At 39.4% G+C, this 25410-nt stretch overlaps 1 protein-coding gene across 2 annotated transcripts in view; it reads right to left on the bottom strand.

The window, feature by feature from the left end:
• Positions 1–25410, bottom strand: part of Lar (tyrosine-protein phosphatase Lar) — a 144996-nt gene that overhangs the window by 80382 nt on the left and 39204 nt on the right. The window lies entirely within an intron of this gene.

Raw genomic sequence — 25410 nt, 5'->3', positions numbered from 1 at the left:
AATTCAACTTGATGTTTTTTTAATTCAATTTTTTTTTTTAACCCGTGAGGTGAATAGGTTTATTCTTCGGGCTATGATTCCACCGAAGCTCTCTAGCGGGTACGGCTCAGAATCGAATGAAATTAAGCGATTCATAACGTGGGCAACACGCGTTCCGTTAACAGCCGGATAGTTAGTTAGACCGCTATTCATTGGCCAGCGGGGACTACCGGGCTGCAACTCCACGAGCACTCGCAACTTTCGACCAGGTGAACCAGGTCACATAAACGTATACGTTCGGGAAATGGGGGAGAACGAGTGTTCAATAAATGGAAAGCGGGGCAATATATGAAAAGGTAATAGAGAACGGTGAATCTACTGGCTGGAAAAAAAAAATTATAGCAACTTTCAAAACCTCTAAGAAATAATGCCCCTCCAAATGTGCTTGCTGGTGGATTATTGTGCCACTGATGCTCATAAAACTGGCACAAACTTGTATACAGCATCATTTTTACCATTACCTCTTCGATTTTTGCTAAATATATACCCTCAACAATTTCTGCGCCCAAAAAAAATCATTTTTTCGATGTTTATAACTTATCTAAACGGTTTTTATTTGACGGTATATTATTTATTTATAGCTGCTACACCTGAAACTCCATGAGTGTATCCACTCAGTAAATATAAAATCATTACAAAAAATATAAGCCGTCTGCAAAGGATCAATTATATTTTTCAGCTGGGAATTCAAATATTTGAAATAAACCTATATCACTGGTCAATGAAAATACTGTGGAAAAGTAATGAAAGAGTGCACACATTAATCTGCCCATAAAGTATTGCAGCAATTGTATCTGGTGTTTGATCTTGTCATTCGTATGTACTAAATTTTTTGTGATTGGAAAAGGATGTTACGCTCGTACATAAATATGTGTTAGTCAGTATGAGGATCAACAATGATAGGAATAGATTATTGCAACCATTGTTTAATGTTCGATAACGCAGAATGTTTTCAATCGAAAAAATATTTGGCCTAAATCAGAGGATTCATGGACATAACAGCTAACCGTTAGTAAAAAACAAATAGATAAAATAAAAATAGATATATATGAGAAAAAAATTGGCAAAAAAAACCAGAATACCTTATTCCGTAATTTTAGCTGCTGAATTTAATTAAAAATGGAATTAACACCCTATAGTGGTATCATAAAGTAGAAAATGCAAATAATCACATTGGCCAGTTTAATGATCAAGTTGGAAAATAAATCAGACTGTTGATAAGATTAGTGGTCACAAGGGCATCTTATCGATCACAAGGACGAAAGAAAAGAGACGGGGGTCAAACTTGTAGTAAATATTAACCACGGATGTGGCCGCATTGATTAAGGGTAGTTTCAGTAGTAAATGTAATGCTCCTAACGAGCAAGCTAATTACTCAATGGCGTGCTCGTGAAATTTCGCCTTTTCAACCCCTCCATTTGCGCGCCAAAGCCATACTTTAAGAATTCAGAAGTGATGCATACTCCGAAGCGGGTAAATAGCCATTGCTCCCTATTTTTTTTAATCGACATTTGAATTGTGCTTTTTTAATCAACAAACCTGCGTGTATCTTATTGAATAAATCAGCGGAGTGGGGCCAACTAATTCCGAGAAGAATAGATGGTATAATAAACAGAGGGAGTCAAGATATTAACTCTAAGCCTCTTAGCATATTTTTCGGAAAGTTCGTGATTGTTATTACTCCATATATTTTCAATGCATTAATTATTCTCTGATCCGCTTATACAGTTTGTATTAATTGGTTTGTCCGTGGGAATTCAGTTCAACGAGAATTCATTCAGACAGGCTACGACACCCAAAAGAAGGTTATTTTAGTCAGACCGACATGAATATATGGCTTACCACCAACTTCCCAATGGCTACCATTCTATAATCAATACTAACTTTACACTAATATCTGGAAAGCTTCAATTTTCCAGTAGTTCTAATCTCACCTCAATGCTCCTATTGAAACCGTTTTCTACATATACACTCCCAAAAGTAAATACTTTTTTAAGTGAATTCATTAATTGTAAGAGAATCCATGTATTGCAAATGCAACAATTTATATTCGCCTATTTGTTGCTAGTAAATGTATTCGATGAATGTTGATTAAGTTAGTAGAATTTCTTTTTCTTAACGATGTATACGTCCACACGTAATCGACATGTCTGCCCATTCGTTGAGTTACACCACGTGCGACTGAATTAAAAAATGCCCTGCGTAAAAACCGCGCATTTTTTTTTTCACAAAAAATTGAAAACTTAAATCTGAAGGAATGACAAGATTCTTTGCGAATTCTTCAGGATTTTTGATATAACTCGATTTTCACAGAAAATATCCATTGATGGCAATCAGCCCTCCGATAAATAACTCGAAAAAGAAAAAAAATGGCACACGGAATCACAGTGGCAAATATGCCACGGGGGATTTTCTAAAAGGAGAGCTGAAAGTCATCGCATTTCACACCCACTCCTCCGCTATCCGTTGAATTCTTCGATAAATTCCAAACGAGCTTTTGGCGCAAGGAAAAGATCGTCAAGGATGGATAAAGGAAAAGGCGAAGAAACTCACCAGCAAAATTCCAAAGTGGGAGAGATCCTCGACTCCCTTAGCCAGGTAGTGCACTATCAGATGGTAAGATAATGTAAACTTATGCGTGGCACGCTCGCCATACTCTTCTCCATGACCTCCCTTATTTCTCCATATCCCTCCATCCCCTAGGCCCCACACCGCGAATCCTCCTACGCCAGTATACCTGTTCGTCCCTTTCTACTACACCCCACAAGCGCCAAACTTTCCCCTGGTTTAAATATATCACTTCCGCTGGTTCAACCATATGCTCGTACCGTTCTCCAACACTGCTCTTCGGCTCCAATCCTCTCTGTATCCAGCATACACGTAAAGGGGCCAGTTTTCCACTACCCCTCCTCCTTCACCCCACCTCTGGAATAACCCAACCTCTAATACTCAGCACCGAACTTCCTTTACCTCTGGTCCTCCAATGTGCATCTCCGACAAGCCATATCCGCATTTAGATGCGGCTAGTTCAACATGCCTCCCTCGCAATCTCCCCACACCAGAGTGTGCCCTTTTCTCGCCAACCGCACACACCCTCCACTACCCCTGCGAATTCCACCCACGAAAGCCACCCTCGTACGTTAATCCAGCCTCGGCTATACGTCTACCCTCGACTCTCGTATTTTCTCTCAGCTATTGAGACTGGTTAAAATGTAGAAGACGTGGGTCAAGCTTTGATACCTATCTATATACCGTACCTCCAATTCACTGCAGACTCCATCATTTTTTAATATTTCAAATAATGCTGATCAAAGGGAACTTTCCATGATCACTCAATTCACTAATTTTCATCGTCGCATCGTTATATTTCTGTGAGCACCGTAATTTCCTGATTCCATCAGCGTGCTACCTGATTTGGAGGAAGGATTTCGTGAGAGAGGAATGGGTACACACATGACGTCCTCGTTTGACGTAATTAATCGAGGTAGGTCGCGTGGCTTACTCGTGGCCAGAGTGTAATGGGTAAACCAGTTAGGGCTTACTGCTTCTCAACTTTTCCTGCCCTAGTTTAACACGTTTTGAAACATCTTCCGCCGACCTATCGTCAATCCTCACGTTTATCAAGCTTCAAATATCCTACATTTACCCCGCCATTTGACTCCAACATCGTTGAAAAACAATTAAAATTATCAGCTGTTGATGGGGCGAAATCTTGTAGAAAATGGCAGCGCATGAAAAGAATATCCGACAATTTTTACCTTTAGCATATGAAACGCTATATTAACGAGAATTTGTTGATGGACGTACTCGTGCATTTCCGTAATTTCAGTGCAAGAGAGGAAATGAAAGAAATGTGGATGTATATTTCGTTGGCCATCACAAAAACAAAATCCATGGAGAATTACAAAAGGTAAAAGCCTGTGAGAAAGGATGGAAAATAACACTTTGAATTGCTCGCACGCGCGCACCTCACGAACGTGGATGGGATCCCGGTGTAATCCGCGTGAATTCAATTTTGTGCTGCGAATTAAGGGATCGGAGGTAGGTAGGTACGTACACGATGCCAGGGTACGCGGGACAAAGTTTCTACCCAGATACTGCAGGCAAAAATAGGAGTGAGATAAAAAAAAAATCAAGTAGGTGCAGATGAAAACATTAAAAACAAAGAAAAATGCGTGAGTCAGAGTGGTAAATAAGTTAGAGATGATACTGGGTGTGATGAAAAAGTGAATGCAGAAGTGAGAAACGAGGCAAAAAGATCATTTTAAACTGGGAGAAACAACTGACTGTACTGTTGAAAATGAAGAAAAAGGGAAGAATTACAACTGAGAAATTTAACTCAACTCTCGTAACTCTTAGCAGAGCTTGTGAACGAAATCAAGTGGACATCTATCTCAATCTCGAGCTGCCACGTGTATAAAAAAAATGTCTTTTTGCAGGAAATGGAGTCTAAAGCTGGAAGAAAGAAAGACGACATGTGGCAAGGAAGAAAGAGGGAAGATGAAAAAGGGAAGAGGGAAGAGGGAAGAGGGAAGAGCTCCGAATGAAGGAAGGCAGGAACGGAATCAGTTGGTATGCACCAATCTCAATCTCAATTTGCACTGTATATTAGAAAAACGTTTTCACGTTGATTCTACACGTGAAACTGTGGCTTCCGCATCATTAGCTGAGATAACCATGACGCTCGTTAACGGGAGGAAACACACCAGCGCCACTCGGTATTTCGTAGGCGGACGCCAGAGATTCAATCATGATGCTACCATCCACCCCTCACCACCATACAACCCCTTCCTTTGCACTTTCTACCAGGCCATCCAACGTGTTTACATCGGAGAGGGTAATGGATTAACCATGGAAATCACGAAACGAGATCGAGAACTGGTAATATTGGTCTTTAGATACGGGTTTACCAAGGGGCAGGGAGAGCAACTCCTGTCGTCGGTAGTTGATTAAACTGTGAAAATGTTAGTCCCTGGGCTTCACGATCAACCAAAACCAGCATGCAGAGGGTAAGTTCTCTCCTCAACGTTGATTCTGCCGGGGAATATTTACTTCATTCCCAACGTGTTTATCTGCCTCTTCTAACACGCGCAGTTTGTTTTGTTACTCACAACTTGGATTGCGCCCTATATTTGAGCTTTCACATTTCACTCTACTGAATGTTAACTATAAAATCTATAAGACATCCGAATAATGAATTAAAGATTCAGCTGTGATTAACAGATTACCGATCAAAATAACACAAATCAAAATAATATTTCAACAAAATACACATTATTCCGAAAATTATTCAGCAAATTTTTTAAAACAATTCCTTCAATTAAAGTAAGTGATGTTTTCGTTGAAACGGGAAATTTTTTTGGCTCAGGCTAGAATTGTTAAAATTTATCGAATATGTTTTAAAGATAGATCTATCATCGTTGAATTATGTAGTCGATGTTTAAATGAAAAAGTGGAATATATTTCAATTGGTATTTGATTGTAGTCATCCCCAATAGACGCACTAACGAGAACAGCCCGTAATGTTGTCTCTGGGCAATCGCCTAATAGCGTTTCCGGATCATTAAGTTTAAAAAAAAAAATATGCGGCAGGTTCGCGTGTTAGGTTCGGTGCAGTCGTTGCAGAGTTGCTTCTCCGTGAGAGATGAAATTTAATGGCAAGTATCGTCTGCCTTCTTCACGATGTTTACCCTCCGTAATGGATTAACCACGGGAGTTACCACGAGACGAGTATCTCCAAGGAGTGTACTCTGCGACGTGTACAGAAATATATATTCCCTGACGCGCTAAGCGATTACTTCCCACGAGTATATCCCTCAATATGCATTTCCCAATTTCATAACTTATAGCTGAAGCGATAAATGTCAGAGATTACGAAAAATTCTATAGACATAAATTATGCATGTGGAATTTCTTAACTGATATCAATTTTTCGAATAAAGTAAGAAATAACTCATAAAATTTATCGGTAATGTATCGATAATTATTATGAATATTATTTTGAATAGAATTTCAAATCGGATGAAATATTGAATATGATAAGAATTGATAGTCTGACCCCGGAAAGCTGTAAGTCGTTTTCTCATTGGAATGGACAGAGGAGATAAAGGTAGCGATGACTTTGTGTTTGGCGTTTCCCTCTTGTATGTAATTTCGACGTGGAAACTGTGTCGCAAAGCCACAGATAGGTTTGCTGTGGGCTTGTGGCAACGGTAACCACCTTCAATCCCCTTTCCCCATACGATCATTAGAATGAAACCATGATTCATCACGAGTTGACAGATGATTACTCGTCATGTCCTATTAGCAGTTTGCTATAGGTACAATCACTTTCCACGCAGTACACTGTCACTCAGTCCATAATGATTGAATGTTGCAATAATTGAACAGGGTCTAATCAATAATTAATCATGTGGGGTATCGATCAGTCTTAATGTTAAAAATTCTTCATCGACATTTAGAAGTCAAATCAATAAATTCGGAAGATCAGAAGCGCGCCCATCAGGTTGTGGCGTTACTGATCTCTTATTATTTTTTTTTTTTTGTTTTTGGAATTGTGTGAAAGATATTTCAAAGTTCATTCAATACCCACTGCGTGGAGTGATATCCTAGTAAAACCAACTAACGAACTCTCATTAAAGATTGTATCGTACGGTAGCTTCATGCGCTTCAAAGTTTAGAACCTCAAGATTTTCAACAGCTGTTGTACTCGCTCATCTCTCCCAAAATAACATGCCATCTCAAGGGATTTAGAAATGCGCATTTAATATTTATCAATTAAAAAAAACATTCCATCAATCAAGAAAAAATATCCCTTAAATTTGGTCCAATTTTCTGCATCTAGTGCACATACAATTAATAGCAATAATTTTTCTCTTTCAATTTAAAATTATAATTATGGATATTTTGTAATTAGATTTGAACTCTATCGGAAATGGTGGTGTCTAGCGTTTGGATAAAACAATGTTTTAGATGGTCAATGCTTACCATCGGTGGTTGAACATCACAATATGATCTAATTCTTCCGGGGTGGTAAGATTCAGCCGGAAGTGAGGGCTATATATGGTCGTAAAGGGTGGGAAGCGTTTTAGTGCCTGCCTCAGGCTCATCATCGTGGATAATAAAGAGCACCTGTGCACCAGTTTCCATTCGTTTTGCCATACGCTCTCCTCTGTGTGAACATACTAAAACTTCACACACCGAAGATATGAAATTTTTTGTTTCTCGGAGAGTGTGTTGAACGTTCTAATTTCTCAATCGTAAGACCATTTTTTCAGATAATACATGAGAATCTGGTCAGTTGCAAGCTGCGTAGAGATCAAATCACGTATCATAATGTAAATTTTTTGAAGAAAAATTGATGAAATTACAGGTGGTGTGGAGCTTCTGCATCTACAGGGACTTGATGCTTTTTCGTTTGAAGAACTTTTAAGATCCTTTGGGTAATTACTTTGACGAATAAATTAAATGGACCTCGAACTGTGATGACAAAAACGTACTTGACAGGTGCATGCCGATTCGTCCAACTTTTCGATCATTAGCTTTCATTTATCACTCGCACGACTCCTCCCATTCATCGAATAAAAAAATAGTGCCAGTGCAAGATCTCCTCGAAAGCTCAGTCTCCTCCATCGCTCGCTCTCCACCGATACCACGTCGTTAGTCAGACGTTGATTGCTAATGGATGGAATCGAAAGCACGATTAAAAAAACCTGAGATTGATTGTATTTGGACATTAGAAATGCTCAATCTGTTGTTTTTTTTGGAAAGTCTTCAAACTCGGAGCTTCATTCGCCAGCTACCAATAAATTATCGCGAGGATATTTCATTTATCTTTTCAGCACAAAAAATTGCAGCTCACTTATTCCGACGAGAGCAGATAATGAGATAGAAAACTATCTCTAATACCCTTTTATATTTTAATTTCAAAAGTTTCACGTAAGGCGTATTTCATTTAATCCGTTTGACGATGAAAAATTACGTAACACTTCCGTATTGCAACAAACTTTGTACTATCTTCCGCTCCTGTAGCGCCCCGTTTTCTTCTCATATTTTTTCATTTGAATCTCCTGAACACAGATTATGTATTGTTCAATTACACGGTTTTGTGACTTCTGTGTTACTTCCCAAAATGCTATGCACGAAAGAAGTAAAGTTTTAAATGAAATGTGATTAAGAGACGAAGATTTCATGAAAAAATTATTTGGCACAAGTTTTTCTCAGGATTATCTCATTGCTACGCAGTCCTTGGTACACCAATTATTTTTTCTATACTGCTTCTCACGATTTCTCGCCTAGAAATTGGTACTGCATACTTTCCAACCTCGAAAACTTGGAATCACGACGGAAAAATATTATCTGGGCTGTTGGAATGGGGTGTTTTACTCGCGTGGAGTTGGCGTTCGAGTCGAATGCGAAAATTCGCTGTAACCACAAATATACTAATATTATACTATACTAAATATATTTTGTAACCGATAGAGAATATTGAATATCTATCGGTGTGAAGATTGAGCTTTGTAATTCCGATTGATCAAATTCGAGGGGTTCAATAATTGATAATAATTGAGGTGATGAAGTATCGTAGTCAATTTGTCACTGCGAAAATGCATGCAATTATTTTGTCATTAATGGAATACAATTGAAATGGATAGTATGCAGAAGTTAATTTGCGAAGCATTACCGTGTTGAGTGGTATTTCATGTCTCTTGGTTTGCATCAAAGCAGGCAGAAACAAAGATATTCACTTGGTAAATTAAACGTGGCATATGAAACAAATCGTCTATTTACTTATCAGAGCCAAACTCTTGAAAATCAATGATCAAGGGAGGAATGTATAATAATAATAGGAATAGAAATGCTGTCTTCTGGGATTGTGACGGTGCCTTGTTGAAAACTTTCATCACCGGGTCCGTTTGGATTTCATTGCTGGCCGATTTATATTCCAAGTATTGAATAAATTTACGTAATCCGAAAGACCAAGTTTTGAGGATGAAAAACGAAAATGTGGTTATGGAAAATGGTCAATTCAGAAAAACGAACGAGTTCCAATCTAAATTATTCTTCTGATATATTATTAATTCTGATCTACTATTTCGCTATTGCCTCATGGGAGACACATGGGCATTTCCTTCTTGGCAGGAATTATCAACTTGTATGAGAGAATTATCCATCACGGTAATTACATTGAAGTTGAAGGTAAAGAAATTATACGAGTTGTAATGTAAATGTAAATGTTTCAAGTGAATTGGAGAGTTCTGCTGGAGAGGGAATAAAAGTCTTATATATATAGATATATATATAAGAGTGAACGAAGAGGGACTTTGGAGACTGCGAGGGATGAGTTGGAAGCGGAGGATTGAGATACGAGTCCCTCATGATGTTGGCGCTTATTAAAATATCTAACATGATTACTGGGAGACTTGGCAACTATAATCGAGCGACTCGAAGTGGAGGTTGGGAGGCTGGCTCACCAACGAGTCGCCGACTGTTGGGCCGCCACATCTCTGATCTCCACCCGATCGTTCCATTCGTCTCGTCTGTTCGTCTAGTCTGCTTTCGTCTTCTGTAAATCCACTCATCACACCAACTATCCCAACCCTCTCTCATTTATCCTCAATACCTTACCCTTAATAATGTCTGTTCATTCCACTGTGCGGTACAATGTGCCACCCGATGTTCCCACTTAGACACCAGAAGTTTTCTCAATTAGGCAAAATTGAGTTTTTTCGATTTCCTTCGCGAAAATGAGGAAATTCATGGTGGACTGAGATGAGCAAGTCACTTGATTTTTTAAATCTGGTAAAAGCATTTACAAGGTATATGCAAGTGTATGATTTTGACAGGACGGTATTGGTATTGAAGGAAATTTTCTCATTAATTTCGATAGGTTGGATGGGCTCGAGAGAAAAGTGAAGAGACAAATCCAAACTGGAAGATGATGAAATGAAGCTGAAAATATGGATTATCTTAAACAACAACGACAATAAAGTGATGATGGAAGAAATGGGAATATAAAAGAAGAGGAAACGGATGAAGGTAGAAAGAATTTCTGGTGATTGTATCGCTGAGTGGGAGGACGAGTAAAATTAGTCCGTATTCAATTTCTCCCACGGGTAGAAAACCACCGCTTCATCCAGGGCCGTCGTTATACCGGCTTCTCCCTTTTCCTCACCCCCTTCACCCTTAGCCCCTCGGTCGTGCTTATTTCTTCAGTAGACTCGAACCATGTATATATCTGCTCCTCGACGCCATCACCCTGCAGTTCCCTCAAGGCATCTCATAATTAAATTCGCCCAAATTTCCCTCCCACTCCGACCATTGTCCCGTAACAAGCTATTGTGCACGAGTGGCACACCTTCACCACTGAAAACTTTCTCTTCTCCATTTTCTTCTCTTGTTTCCCTTTATCCTTTCACCCTACCTTTATCCTTTTTCAACCAATGTATACAATAATTTTCTCTATTTGAAGTCACTATAACAAGGCTATTTTTTCATTCAGCCTTCTTTCTCCCATTGTTCCTTTCGGCCTGTACAATTAATGTTCTATTGGTGTGTAATTAAAACGGAGAGTATACAAAATTTTTTGAAAAGTGATACATTGGATCTAACAACAGTCCAATAAGTGCTATATCCTCCCCAGTGGCGTTGGTAGTACAACGGGCGTATTGAATCCCTTTGGGAATTTAGGATGTACGGCTTTGCAATTTATATCCCGCTGGCGATTGTTTTCACCGGACTCGTCGAATTCCTGAAAAGGGGTGGGGCACTCAGGGATAAAATCGAACCTCGAGAGGAAGGGAACCAAGCAAAAATGCATTTGTGTGTGTATATGTGTGTGCTCATGGCAGCCGTCGTTAAATTACGTTCGTTTAATCGAATCCCCGCCTAAAGATTTATCGTCGCCTTATTGTTGTGACTCGTATACTCTTTTCCTCTTTCACGACCTACATCGCATACAGAAAACTCCTATCCGAAACGAGTCCACCGACCTTTGTATTTTCCCTTCCCTTGCTCATGTCGCAATTTGCTTTTATCTGGTTTTTCTTTCCCATCGCAAACTTACCAACAAGCACAGTTTGTCCGAGTAAAAGTTTTTGAAGGATCACTGCAGTTGCCTTCTATTATTGGCCATATAGAGGACAATCCAATAGTCCTCTCCCACTTCCATATTTATTTCCTCCGGCTGTAAACTCTTTTTTTTTTCATTATCGATGCTCCCCTATTCGGGTGCACAGTATACGTGATTGCCCAAGATTACCCATGTCCTCAGTACGTGCCTGAATCAAAATCTCAGCACTGAACATTGCTGCACCTTCCTTCACCGCCAAATGCTTCATTGGCGCCCAACATTTACATGAAGATTCAAAACACGTCGTGGATTATGCCAAATCGTCTATAACCAATTTCCTATCAAATGCTTATATCTGAAAATCTCGGAAGATGATATAATAAAATAAAATATACCGTGAAGTGATTTTGTGTGAATGATGTATAGCTTGTAGTAATAAAATTCTCGACGGATACCAAGTGAATCAGTAGGAAAAGTCGTGGGCGGATGAAAGAGATGAATGCAGATTCTTGGATATGAATAAATTTATTCGTTTGCCGGAATCCGGCTCACTTTTCCCTACTCCCAACTTTGGCGGGATCAAAACTGAGTTAAACTTGAATCTTACGTCTCCTTTTCCATTGAATATAATATAGTTGTCAGTCCTTCAAACCACTTCTCATTATTCAAAAGCAGTATGATAGCGAGATGTATGGATATATGAGAGACGGGAGAATAGGATATTTAGAAGGTGGGATGGGTGAATGAGGGTAGAAATTGGAGGTCCTGATATGCGTTATAGACCTCCGTAAAGGATGTACACGGTGAGCAAACTCCCATTGTCTGTCGGTGTGATTCGAAATTGCTACGCTTACAATGCCATGATTGTTTCAAACCCTTACTCTGGTGTGCGGTCACCAACCCCGTGCTGCCGGATCGATCGTCTCGTCTAAAACTACAAAATTAATGTTCTCCATCGGTTTTGCGCCATTCTATACGTAATAACACTCATAATTGAACGTAAAATTGCCATTGCATTGTGTCACCACGTGTCATTATTTTGGTGACAATAAAAAATAAATTGGAAAATCCTGGTGAGAATTCTTGTGAATCATTGTACGCAGAATAAACAACACGGAACACTCTCTTCTGTTGTTTTTTTCCCACACTATTATTTCAGGAAATTGAAATTTTAATGGAATGGTCTCGATATTTGGTCATAAGAAGCTATTAGCGAAAACGTGTGGCAGACAAAACGAGACGCAAACGAGGAATTCAAATCATTGGCAAACTGAAAACTTCCATCCTCCATGTTTATTACAAGTTTCGAGATCAATTTAACCTGAAGTGTTAATTGAAATGCAATATTATTCTGAGTGTTTGTTTTACTCCCCAATTTCTAACCACGGAGATTCTAATCATATGGAGATGACTTTTCAATTCGATTTGCATTCAATTTCGTATACAACGACACCGAGATATTAGTAAAGGTGCACTCGATCTAGGTGACGATACTTCTCTGGGAATCCTAGTGCATGTCACGTGAAATTCATGATAAAAGGATTTCAATAAACCTGAATAAGTCGTGCTATCGAGGGATTTCATGAGTTTTATGAGAAATATATCTTCCCTGGTCAGCTGGTTCGCTTGTGGAACTTCAACTCATTTTTGTCTTCTATTCCAGCTACCATGATGATGATCACATAGATGGCTATTTCGATTATATAAAAGTGGAAAATTATGTAATTAACGTTGAGTAGAAGGCAATGGAAGTGATCCCAATCATCAGATGGAGTCCACGTTTTTTTTTTGTAATGGAAAATAATTTTACAAGCAGGTGTACCTTTCAACATTCTATTGATAGTACAGTCTATTGATTTTCACCGCTACAAGTCATAGTGGAGATGCTCCACAGAAGTGGAAAAAGGGTTGGGCAAATATTTATTTTTCCGTAACCATCGACTGCGGACAGTGCGAATTCCCAGTATCTTTTTTACGATAATGGCACTGAAAAATACACAGAACCTACAAAGTTCATGTGACACTTATAGAAAAATGCATTTATGAAATTGAAGTAACACAGCATTAGTATCGGGGTATATATACAAACATGTAATATCTCGAAGAGTTTCTCATTCATTATCGCTGCTTGCCCACTTTTTTTCCATCTGCAACTGGAGACTCGGAAAATACAACAACCAATTGTTAATTATTTGGCACGCAACATTTATGGGTAGAAAATAGGGCGCATACATTTTTAAATATAGATATGACAATAAACTCACTGTTACATCAACAACAGTTGAAATAATTATTGTTCATAAACGAATAGAATTTTGCATACCACTACAATATTGAAATTTTACATCAAATCAAATTTCAATTGAAAATGCTCAAGATCTTAAAGAATTGCAAAAGCGCTGAAAGTTTAGGTTGATTTTTTTATATATATGACTTCTTGCAGTATCGCATTAATTAAAAATTTGATGGACATTTCATGTCAAACTGCAGATTCAAACCGCCTCCGAATGGGGAGCGTCTAAGCATCACGGTGTGTTCTATTGATATTCTATGTGCTCTTTTTTTATTTATTGATTTATATTAGATGACGTTCATACTGACGCACATTCATTGTATTCTAATGTGCGTGGGAGCTGTTGGTTTGGTATTTCAGACATGAAGTTAAAGGGCTGAGAGGCTTTTGAAAACTCTTTCTAATGATACACTACAAAAGCTGATGTACAAAAGCTGATGTAAAAATTTCTCCACTGTCTATTTCTCGTATGCTTACGTTTACTCGTGAAATAGTGACGGATTATGAAATCTGATTAAACTGATTTAATTTTCCGAAGAAGATATCCTGCTCTTTCGGTTGGGAGAATAACAGGAAATTTACCACGGAAGTTGCTAAATTCCAGAGAGACGTAAATGTGTAGAGAGAAACAATTGGAACTAAAAGCTGTCACCGGGGGTGTACTTGGGCTTATTGGATGGGGTTTACTGAAACCAGATACGACATTCAACGGACAGCAATGTGACACAGTTGTGGCCCCTCAACTGTCTCATTGCCTTCACTCTATCGGACATTTATTAGAAGAATCTCGCCTCCCTTTCGCCAAATCAATATCCAACATAATTTTTACATTGTTCAATTAGTTTCCCAACTCGATGGAAAAATAATATCCATTACTGTTCCATCCTCTTTCCTTTCGCTCTTCATCAGTAAAAGCCATAGATAAACGTTATCACACAAAAGGTCAAATCAATGACAGAAATGATTTTTGGAGTGGTACATAATGATTTGATGGGTTTCAAGTGGAAAGTCATAAATACAATATTGAGGTGTTACCAATGTGAATCCTAGATATCTCAAAGATTTGCATCCACCTGACATCGAAATAGGAGGCAGAGGGTTTTAAAAAAAGGAAGGCAATATAAAATATCCGCATATTTAGGTTATATGTGTAAAATACACGAAACCCAACCACCGAGGTACTCTTACTACAGGCAGTCTGAGTCTTTCTGAAATGGTAGTTGCATACATTTTCAAAGTATCACATAGTCGCATACTAACACTGAAACCACCAATCCTAGAATGATACTACCCATCCTCGAGGGAGCAACCTTTCTTGGCATATCTATAACTCGACGTAGGGTGCCACTGTGGCAGTATTCCGTATAGTATTCCACACGTTGCTCCACTATAACGAGTCGTGTATAATATATGCCTACAAATATATATACGCCTAGAGAGCTATAGAAATTGTGTGCACGTTCAATGAGGCCGCAGCCTTCTTCACGTTCGTTGGACCGCCCGGTGTTTTTGAAGGAGAATGGAAGAAGAGAACCATCAATAATTTATAACGAATGAAACAAAACGTATGTGGGATTCATTGCAAGACAGCAGATTTTTGTGACATAGAGCGTATAATATGTAGAATATTGTTTTCGTCACTTGGTCCGACCTAATCTTGTTCTTTCTTTTCTGACAGGTCTAGGCCTTGTCAGAACTCGGTTAGCTGAGCTTCGTGGCAAAAAATGTGAATTAATAGATGAAATGATCACCAAGCTAAGGCTGGGAATAGAAAATCGACAAAATAGAGATGACGAATTGGAAAAAAGGGACAACGCCATTTTGCAACTTGAAAGCATAAATCGATACGTTGTACCCACAGTATTAAAAAATACATATATCAGCATCCTTGTGGCAGTCACCCATCGTCTGGGACACTTCCATTTTGCGCATTTAGCCCGCATGCATACCCACACGAAGATACCAACTCGGGTAATATATAAACGCGATCAGGTTCAATTCATTCGTGAAGAGGCTCTCGTCTCGAAGCCAAAATCAGATACTCACTCACATAATTTAACTTCCCCAGTTCTACTCTAGCCGCCCACTCCATCGTAACCCTTTCAGATATTTCACATTAAATTATAAAGTCAAAACCATCGGGTCGGGGATGATATAAATGCGACTATTATACGATACGGCGTGGAGAGAGTGGGACGTGAAAAGTGCATTGAAGGAGGAAGAAAAAAAAGAGAGGGTAGGGAGAAAGGTGGGGTCACCTGCCACAGCCTCCCCGTCGTTCACCATGCCCTCTCGGGCCGTCTGCCCCTATTATTTCTCTCTTCCAGCTCAACTGAAAATGGGAAGAAAGGAGAGATGGAAAACTGTAAACGATAAGTGTTTGAAATATTGAAAGCTGAAGCGCAACCTCCTCGACGACATCGTTGGAGTTATGACGTCGTCTGGGTCATAATACCGCCATTTATATCGAAGGAAGTCAGGTCAAATCTTGCTACTTGACCTCGTACTCAACAAGAATACTTCATATGCAATTCCATCGGAAAAACTAGACAATACTTTCTATGTCGATGCCTACGTATTTCTACTCGCACCCTCAGATGAACCCATCCTGGTTTCAAAGGCCAAACAATATGACCAGTCATAAGTGGATTAGATAAAATTTCTCTAGATCCAAGAAGCAAACATCCCAGATTTAGGAAATCATTGTTTATACATGATGAATGTTCGAATGTTCTTGCAAGAAGCAAGAGTTCTTTTGTGATTGGAGATTTTTTTTACGAAGCCAGAGACTATTGAAAATACTGAGATATGTCACTTGAATTTCGCCAAGGGGTGGACGTGAGAGATCAGGGGGGCTGAAAGGTGGCTATTGATAAAAAAAAGGGTCTGGAATATGAGGGAGTCAGTCTCAGCGGGCACCCCACAGTCAGGTTGGAGATATTACCAGTTTCTTGATAATGCGTCACTCACTCCGAGTCAGAAGAAGAATGTAGTTGTATTTTGACATTATATGGAAAATATTTACCCCAAGGCCTTGACAATGTTGAAAGCCATCACGTTTTTTATTCACAGAGATTTCTCTAATGTGCATATAACGTCACTGCACCGGAAGATTTAAAGGTTTTTCTCTCTTTCTCATTCACTCCATTGTCATCTACGTAATGAGATTGAACATAGGAAAATGTAGAAGGACGAAAAACGAACAACATCAAGTAGAAAAATGGGAGCTAGGAGGAACGTTGGAGCTTATGAATGTGTTGTATAGGAGTGAATAAATGTTGCATCTAGAATCTCCCATGGTAGCCACAAAACCTTCATGGCTCTGATTGCCATTAAATTGCAAGCGTCACCGTGTCGCTCTCTTGAAACCCCACGGGCGGTTTGCTCGAGCGACTGGGATATGTTGAGATCGCATATGAGTGGAGAATCTCAGCGTCTCTATTTTGCGGACACCTTTCGACCCGAGACAATTTCTATCCTGTCGTTCCAAATTCCCAAACGCATTTTCGTCTGTACCTCCTCCAATCTACTCGTGTTTCTTTCATATTTTCCTCAGGAATGGCTCTTTCTCTCTTCGTATCACCGGATGGTTATCCAACCACTATAATTCCAATTATGATGATTAAAGAGATAGATCGACAATGAAAGGATTCCTAGGAATGTTTGGCTGTTCCGGATTCCCTGGAATGAGAGATTTCACGCTTTACGGGAAACTCCTGTAAGTTCTCCGTCCGAAGTTGAAGCAGACGCTTGTCCTCCTTTACAGCGATGGTGAGAAAATTGCTAGCGATAAAAAGGGAGACTCTCATAACACCAACATTCCTTGGGCTTTACAAAAGACGGATGAATAATAAAAGCACCCTGCAATAATATTTCGTTTCCCATGAATAATGGAAATTTCTGCAATTCTCATATTTGTCCAGGTGCGCGGTTCCACATTTATCGTTACACCCCTGCACTGGCGGGTTTAATTGAAAACGATGGAGACTACAACGTTACAATACATATACATGTATTACCATTCGATCATCTCTGTCGTCTTTATTTAACAAACTAATATATAACACTATCTCACTCAGTATTTATACTCAGCGGCCATAGAAGAATATTAATTCCTATTACTCATTTAACGGCACGCAATGTAACAGTAATGTTGCATTGATTTTCTCGGACGAAGCAGAAGTTTGTAGAGAACGCTGACTCATAAGCAATATTTTTTTCACCTTTGAATCGCTTGTTCAAGTTGTAACCCACGATATGAGATTAAAATCTGAACGTCACTCCATTAATATCCGGTATTTCTTAATTGATTATTGATAAAATATAAGACTGGAGTGGAATGTTACAGGTCAAGCGAATATAATTTTTATGCTCTCAGCCAATTTATACCAAGTTCCATTTCAAGCTTCACCGTCCTTGTGAACCCCATTCAGAGAGAAAATGGCGATCGCCGTAAAGGCGCTCCCCGAACAAAAATTAAATATCTTCGCAACAGTGATAAAATGTGAAACTTTACAGGATTGTATGGCGGCAGTGAAACTGGGATAGTAGAGGGTTGCCAGTGTAGACAAGGGGGATGAGTGTGGCGAGTGAACGAGTTCAGAAGGCAATAAAGCCAGGACACACAGCTCCCCGTTGACCAGCGAGCCATCCTCCAACCGTGTCCCCTTTCCTCCTTCCTTTCCTACAACCACCGACAAGTATATTTTCTATCATATAACTTGCCCTTTTCTCCGTCTTCATGACGGAATGGAGACTGATCCTGTCTCATAAGTCATCTGATAGAAATTTCAACTTTAAGTGTGAATGCCATCAGAGTATCTCGAAAGTTGATATGCAACTCTGTGCACCATTTGTCTTGAAAGAATCACCACGAGAAAGATAACAAGTAAAAGAGAGATGAAAACAGGAATGATAATATTGTAGAATTTCTAATGGTACAGAATCTTGCTGCAGGTGTTGGCTATTCTTCTTCCCGTACTGCAGCGTCGATTTGAGAACTTTTAATACTTGATGGAGCGTGCTTGGGTTTTCCTCCATCTCCTCACTCTCTTATCCTTCCGTTTTGCCTTTACCTCTGATATTCTAACCCCTCTCACCATCGACACGAAAAGCTGCCTCTGCCACATGAGAAACCCCATGGATTTTGCAATACTCTCTCATTGTAAAGTTTGGCGGCTCTCAACTACCCAATAAGATGAGCTTCATGGCGCAAACTTTACGTTGGATTAACGAACCTTGATGTATTATAAAATGTGCACTTCTTGGTATATTATATATGAGGTATTATGAGTGAACTCAATAACATTTAAACCCTCTTATCCCTCCCATTGCATCGTCTTTCCCATACTGTATACATCATTTGATGACTATTGGATTTTTTTGAGATTTTTTGACGATACCAGAAACCCGCTATCATTTTTTTAAATTTTTTCATCTTTTAAAAGCCTAACTTCCGTAAATATCAACCAATTATTAGAATTTTTGGTTTCAAAATTTTCGGTTTTTCATCGACGATGCAACGAATATGGCTGTATATTTTTTGTAGGTAACGGTCCACGAGATTTCATGATGAATGAGTAAAAATCCCAGTTTTTCCTCGGTGAAAAATCCAAATTGAAAGTACTGCCAATAAATCCCGTAATTGAAGTTGTAAAAAATATTGATGAATTCTAAAAGTCGTCTGAGATATTAAATATAGTATTCCATAGTGAATGGCTTTTTACCGCATGTTAATTATGAATTGAAGCTTATTCAGAAATGGTTGTTCTTTCAAATTGTTCACCATCAGGGAAATAGAATGGATGGACGGCTCGGTTGAGATTACGCTCTCGTTGTGAAGCACTCGATTACCCAAGCGGATGTTAATTACTCAGCTAAACGTACGAGGGTTGAGAAAACAATAGGTTGCTGCCAGTTGCCAGTCGTCACGCGACTATTGTGTCCAGCTCATCTCTACGGTCTCTTTCCCTCTGATGTCCTCTGCCCAATGCTCTATCTACCTGTATGAAATCTGCCATTCATCGGTGTAGTTCATGAAAATTCAATAGTTATAAGGTAATGATGCAGTAAAAACGGATTCTCAGGATTACAGTGAACAAAGCGCTCACTGCGTCATGCATTAAGAGCATAGCGTTCATGAGCGAAAAATTAATAAAATAAGTGGACAAGAGAAAAACGGAGCAGAGTAACGTAGAAAGACGTGTGCCAAGACAACGAGTGGCTGTTTTAATAGATATAACAAGACGAATGAAAAGAGAATTAAACAAAACGAAGGAGTGGAGTAAAAAAGATTTCGAGTTGGAAGCAAAGTGCCTCTACACAGAACCATTCTTCTACCAATGTCTACATCTTCAGTTGAGTTTCGTACGAAGTACCAACCAGGTTTAAAGTGCCTTCGATTTTTTTTTCCCCTCTGACGTATTCCAATACACCACATCTTTCTCACCACTGTTTTATTCCTTATCTCCCGTCAAATCCAATACCCAATTGTCGTAAATTTTTTACGGCTCTCGTATAGGTCAGATAAACAAACCCAACGTGGTCATTTATCTGCCGAATTGTATGACAGAAGTAGCTTTACGAATGAAGCAACAAACCCGAAGACAACGTTAAATCCATGATAAACCTTTCTATCAACGAAATGAAAGTATGACCAAGGATTGATTGACTGAATACAATATCAACTGTGCTGCCCAAAATGTATTTTACTTTGATAGGTTCGTGATTGATAGTCGAATTTGCGAATGAACAAAGGCCAAAAGGCGGGAGGAGGGGATCAAGTCAGACCGTACGTAGGGGATATCTACTGACAGGGGACATCAGTAATGGCTGACCAAGAGGGGGATAAAACGAGAAATAAGAGAGAAGACTGGAAATGCTATGCAGAAAACAAGAAAAAAAAAACGGATAAACTAGTGGGAAAGATGGCACGTTCAAAGAGTGAGGTAGTTTCCCACAGCGGTGATCTCTGCGAAGCAGGAATAGGAATTTCATGGGAAAAAATCACACGGTCCTATTGGATTGACACGAACCGGCGGCCCATGAAATGAACAACTCGTTTCTTTTGAGCCTGTGCTCAGTCATGTCGTAACTATGCCTCTTGAGTACTAGTATCTGAATACATACGGACCTGGTTACTTTTCATTATCAAGAACGCTGACGTACTCAGATATCTCAACATGTCAATTTCATTCGTACAGTGCTAAAATATTATACGAGCCCAAACATATTAAACTCTTAATATATTTCACTGTTTTATCTTGAAGTACGGTTTTATTTGAAGTTCATGCAAATGAATTGTTTTAATCGCGGAGTTTGCTCGGCAGATGTAAATTCATTTGCATTCCTTTCCTTGTTTTTCCCTCAAAAAGTTGAGTAGATTGAGCAAAAACAAATAAGATGAGAGTACTTGCTCATTCCAATCATGGTCTCCCTTTGTGTTGTGGTCGTCCGATGATCAATAAAGTCGTAAAGTCATTTCCTTGTTTCGTAGGACGATTGTCTGGTTGTAAGTTTCATTTTTCATTCATGTCCGATAATTCATTATTGATCAAGTTTGTACTAAATTGATTGTTAGAGCATCTCCAGGCCCTGTTGTCTGCACTGAAACTATCGATCTTTGATGGTAAATGATAATTAATTTTTTAATGAAAACACGAAGCTTCGAACTGGGAATTTGTCACAACAATTATCGATTCAATAATTTTAGCCTAATCATCTAATTTACGTAATGTCAGGCTCTGTACTTAACCATTTGGTTAGAATCAATATATGCTGCAATTGTTAATGTTTAATTGTTCTATTAGGCGTAATATCAACCGAATCGTTCTGTCGATGTGTCAAGACGAAAAAAAAAATGCTGTGAATGTGGAAATGGGAGGAAAGAGGAGAGTATTGAGTGCGATATTGGTAGACATTCACCTCTGGCGTTATAATGCTAGAAATGCGAATAGGTAAATGCCTGCCGCCTCGAGAAGCGCCCGCATAATTTAACGGATATATTTCTAGAGGTGCAGTGAGCGGCTGTCGACGAAAGTGGTAGGATGCGGCAGACATCGAGACGCAACACCGGAAGACGGCAAAAGTAGATGGAGAAGAAGAGTGCAGACTCATTCTGCAAATCGAGAACCGGAGATCCGGGCGGGTATTACCGGTGAATTCGAGAAACATCTGTCGCTGCGATTGAGGCCCCGCTCATTCAAATATATTTCCCATGAAAATCCTAGAGGATTTATACGTACCAGACAAATTTAAAACTTCAATGATAGTGGTCGAACATCGCCAACTGTAATTGACTTGAAACTTTGAAATGTGTTGGACTGCTGGGATTTTGCAACTACTGTAGTGTCAAATAAAAAAAAAGGTTAAAAGGTGAATTGCCTGATTTGGCTCACTCGTTAGTAGTCAGCCGATTCTCCAATTCTCGGGGGGTTAGCGAATTCGAATTCAACGTATACTCACGGATCGTACGAGCGCTTCTCTGCTCATGCAATTCTGTAATGGATCAGTTAATTAGCATGTGGTCATTCGAATATCGTTCTCGGGTAATGCTATTTTGGGGAAGAACCGCGAGACGCAAGATTGCATATGTCCACTGTATATACGAAATGGTAACGAAAACTGGGGATTTCATAATTCCCAAGTATTCCATATGGTGGAGCTATATGGGAGAATGATTTACTGAAGCAGTCTGCAGTAGTTTTGCGGCTTGAGTGAATCCGCTTTGCCGGGTTATGTTCCAGCAAGAACCAGAAGCCCAGTATCGTCCGGCTCATATGTCTTTCCTTGTTTGGCAAGTACAATCTAGAGTTGTCCGACAAAACACGAGTTTACTTACTGCATTGAGATTACTCCGAGATCCGAATTGGAATTTCAAGTGAATAGATGGCCCCGCTTATATTATTATATATCTCATCTTCCTCAAGGGTTTTTCTACATTTCCATTACACGTTGTTATCATTACCAAGGCTGGTGCAAAATCCACCCTTCATGAATTAGAGAAGAATTGAAGTAAAATTAAATTAAAAAATTGGCATATTTTGTAAAATTTTGTCGTAACGTCTCTATAAGTGGAAATACGCTCCGCAATTTTTCGGGCGAGGTAGGCCATTAGTTTCGTCATATCTGTACAATCTCGGATTGTCATGGCGCCATTCACCACTGGAGAATCCGTTGCCAAAAGATTTTTACCATCACAAAATGTATGACACTCCGTTGGCCCTGGAGGGAAAAGTGAGATAGAAAGTTTGAAAGCCCAGGGATTACGCGCATAGCCGAGTCTTTCGTTGAACACGACCTGTTCTCATGTGGGGTTTTCTCTGTGGTATACACATCGTCGACCACTCCATCGTTCCGACCACCACCTGAGGCTTTACACATCCCCTACCAAAGGGTCTTGTGTGGCAAAGCAAAAATTACGGGACTGAGCGCGGTGGGTGGAACTGGAGGCGGTGAGTTCTCTCAAGCGTGGGAACGTCAAGGCATGAGAGGGCAAAGAGATAGAGATAGACGTGCACTCGAACTGTTGACAGAAGCATTAAATGTGAACATCATAGCGATATTATACAGTGCCATATATGCGAGTGAAATTGAAAAAAAATTGGGGAAAAAAAAACAAAACCAAAGAGAATCAACGGGAGTCACGGGTTGCGACTTTATAAAGAGATGCATAAAGGAAAATTCACTGGACAATCCTCCGTTGATTCTCTCCCACTATCGGTAGCAACTACAGGGGAGGCATATATACGGGGATAAACTGAATCTTCGATGTTGTACATCAGATGTAGCAATTAATTGTATTGTTACTGCAGCCGCACATGAACTGTGCAGTCGTGAGGTGGTAAATATAACCGATAAACTTGAGCGTGTCAGAGTACCTTCACTCATGACGATAAATGTTTCATTAAAATCGAAGGTGCCAGGTTTTGAACCATTGTTTTTTTTTCCACTTTAATCCTGCACTTTCGCATCTCGACGAGTAACGATGTCCCAAGTGATGTACCGTCTAAAGTATGTAATTTAGGGAAGGGTCGGAGTGTTGCAAAGAATGAAACTTCTCTCCGCGAATGAAAGACAAGATGGCCCTAGGAGAGTTGAAACAATGTGTTGACCAAGTACACTAGGAATTACATTGTATTTTCACATGTCTACGAATTTAACCGCTTTGTTTACATTTTTTTTCAGGCAGTTGGGTAAGAAGAGGACTGTATCTCTGGTCTGTACACCGAGTGCACTTAAAATCATGCCAAAGATGAGAGCTGTTGGTTACCTCTATCCAATTCACTAACTTGAAAAAAGAAAGTCACTACTTTTCATTTTAAAATTATAATCATCATGTGGTGGAACATGCAAAAAAAATATAATGGATAAATAAAATGTATGGTAAGATATGAGTCTAGTTATTAAAATTATTTATTTTTATTTGGTCACAATATTTCTGAGTGCAAAAATGGTGGAATGAATAAGACCGGTGAGTTTCGAGTGAGGCCTACGGACTCGAACACACCACACACTTCAACATGATGAGAGTGCATAAACTCACTGGCTAAAATCGCAAATTTTGTAGAATACTTGAGCTGAAAAGGGATGAGTATTGACTGAAGAGGAAGATGGGAATAAAGCAGATGAGGAGATAGGGAGAATCCTTCTAGCTTCAATTTCTCCATTTTCCTAATCCCATTGCCTTACCCTCCAGCCTCACTTGCTTAACTTCAATGGAACCGTCAATTTCCTGGCTAAATACACACTTCCTTCAATCGGATGGTACCAAACACTGACAAGAAGGAGAACAAAGAGTGGGAAATTAACGAAAATAAATTGGAAAAAAAATGCAAAAAAAAAACACCATGAGAAAAATAGAAAAACAGACAATGGAAACACAATGGCACTGGCGAGTGAGAGAAAAAACTTGGGTAGATTTCGAATAAAGGCTTGGTGGAGACGCTCTGGCTGGATGATTGAGAGAAAGTCCAGTAAGTGGGAAGAAAAGAGAACACGAAGAAAAAGCAAAGAATGCGACCGAAAAAAAAAGAACGATAGACAGAGCGGATAGCCGTCTGGTATTTGCTGTCCTCTAAACAACGCTGGAAGATTTTTACAAATTTATCTCAGGACTCCTGATTGCTATCAACCCATGTACTCATTCCCGGAAATATCTTGGTCTATACCACTGCATCTATCTGTTTATTTCCCCCTTTCCTTCCTTAAAATTCAAACAAACCGCTCAAACTAAAATGTTTCCAATGCAAATGTCGCAAGTACCCGATGTTCAGTTTACTTCTGTTAATTATCACAACGTCTACAATATTTTGTGCTAATGGAGACGGTAATTGGTTCGCGGGTGGTTGAAGTAAGCAGGGGTAGGGGGCAAAAGAGGGGTCGGAAGTTACGCTACCCAGTTTGATCGAGATAGCGCTTATGATCTACGACTTAATTACCAACGACGAGTGCAGGGTGAACGTTGCACCTATAAGAGTTTCACGTGAAGTCGTCGTTGATCGCGATATAAGTGAGAGAAGAAAAGTGCAGGAATCGAGTTATGAAACGCAGTGCTTCTTCTTGTTTCACCCCTCTGAGATCCCACCAAATATTCCGCATGGATGTGTACCACTTGGGAAAAGCCCTCGAATCTAATGTCTGATACCACGCGACTCCCGTATATTTTGGTTGCCGTTATTATCGAGGGGTAGATTTCACTGTGAATATTTATGAGGGCACGGGTTCCATTATAGTTTCTCTCTCATTCTCCTCGACTACACTCACCGTGAACCTCGCCCTACTTTAATATCAGCGGCATTTGCACCGTGGTTTGAAGTATTACATGCGTCGCCTAACGTGTCGTGATATGAGGTGAATAAAGTACATTAAATCAAATGAATTGAAAATTTAAAGAATACTCTCGGTCTAAGTGAAAATTTTAGTACTTGGCTGATTTGACCCGGGACCACCGTATCGTAATAAATATTCATTCCACTAGAAAAGTTCGTACTGGTCTGGTTTACACATT

The sequence above is a fragment of the Fopius arisanus genome, unplaced genomic scaffold (assembly GCF_000806365.1).
Source record: "Fopius arisanus strain USDA-PBARC FA_bdor unplaced genomic scaffold, ASM80636v1 scaffold00008, whole genome shotgun sequence".
Classification (NCBI taxonomy): domain Eukaryota; kingdom Metazoa; phylum Arthropoda; class Insecta; order Hymenoptera; family Braconidae; genus Fopius; species Fopius arisanus.
This window is presented reverse-complemented; position numbering and strand designations above follow the sequence as displayed.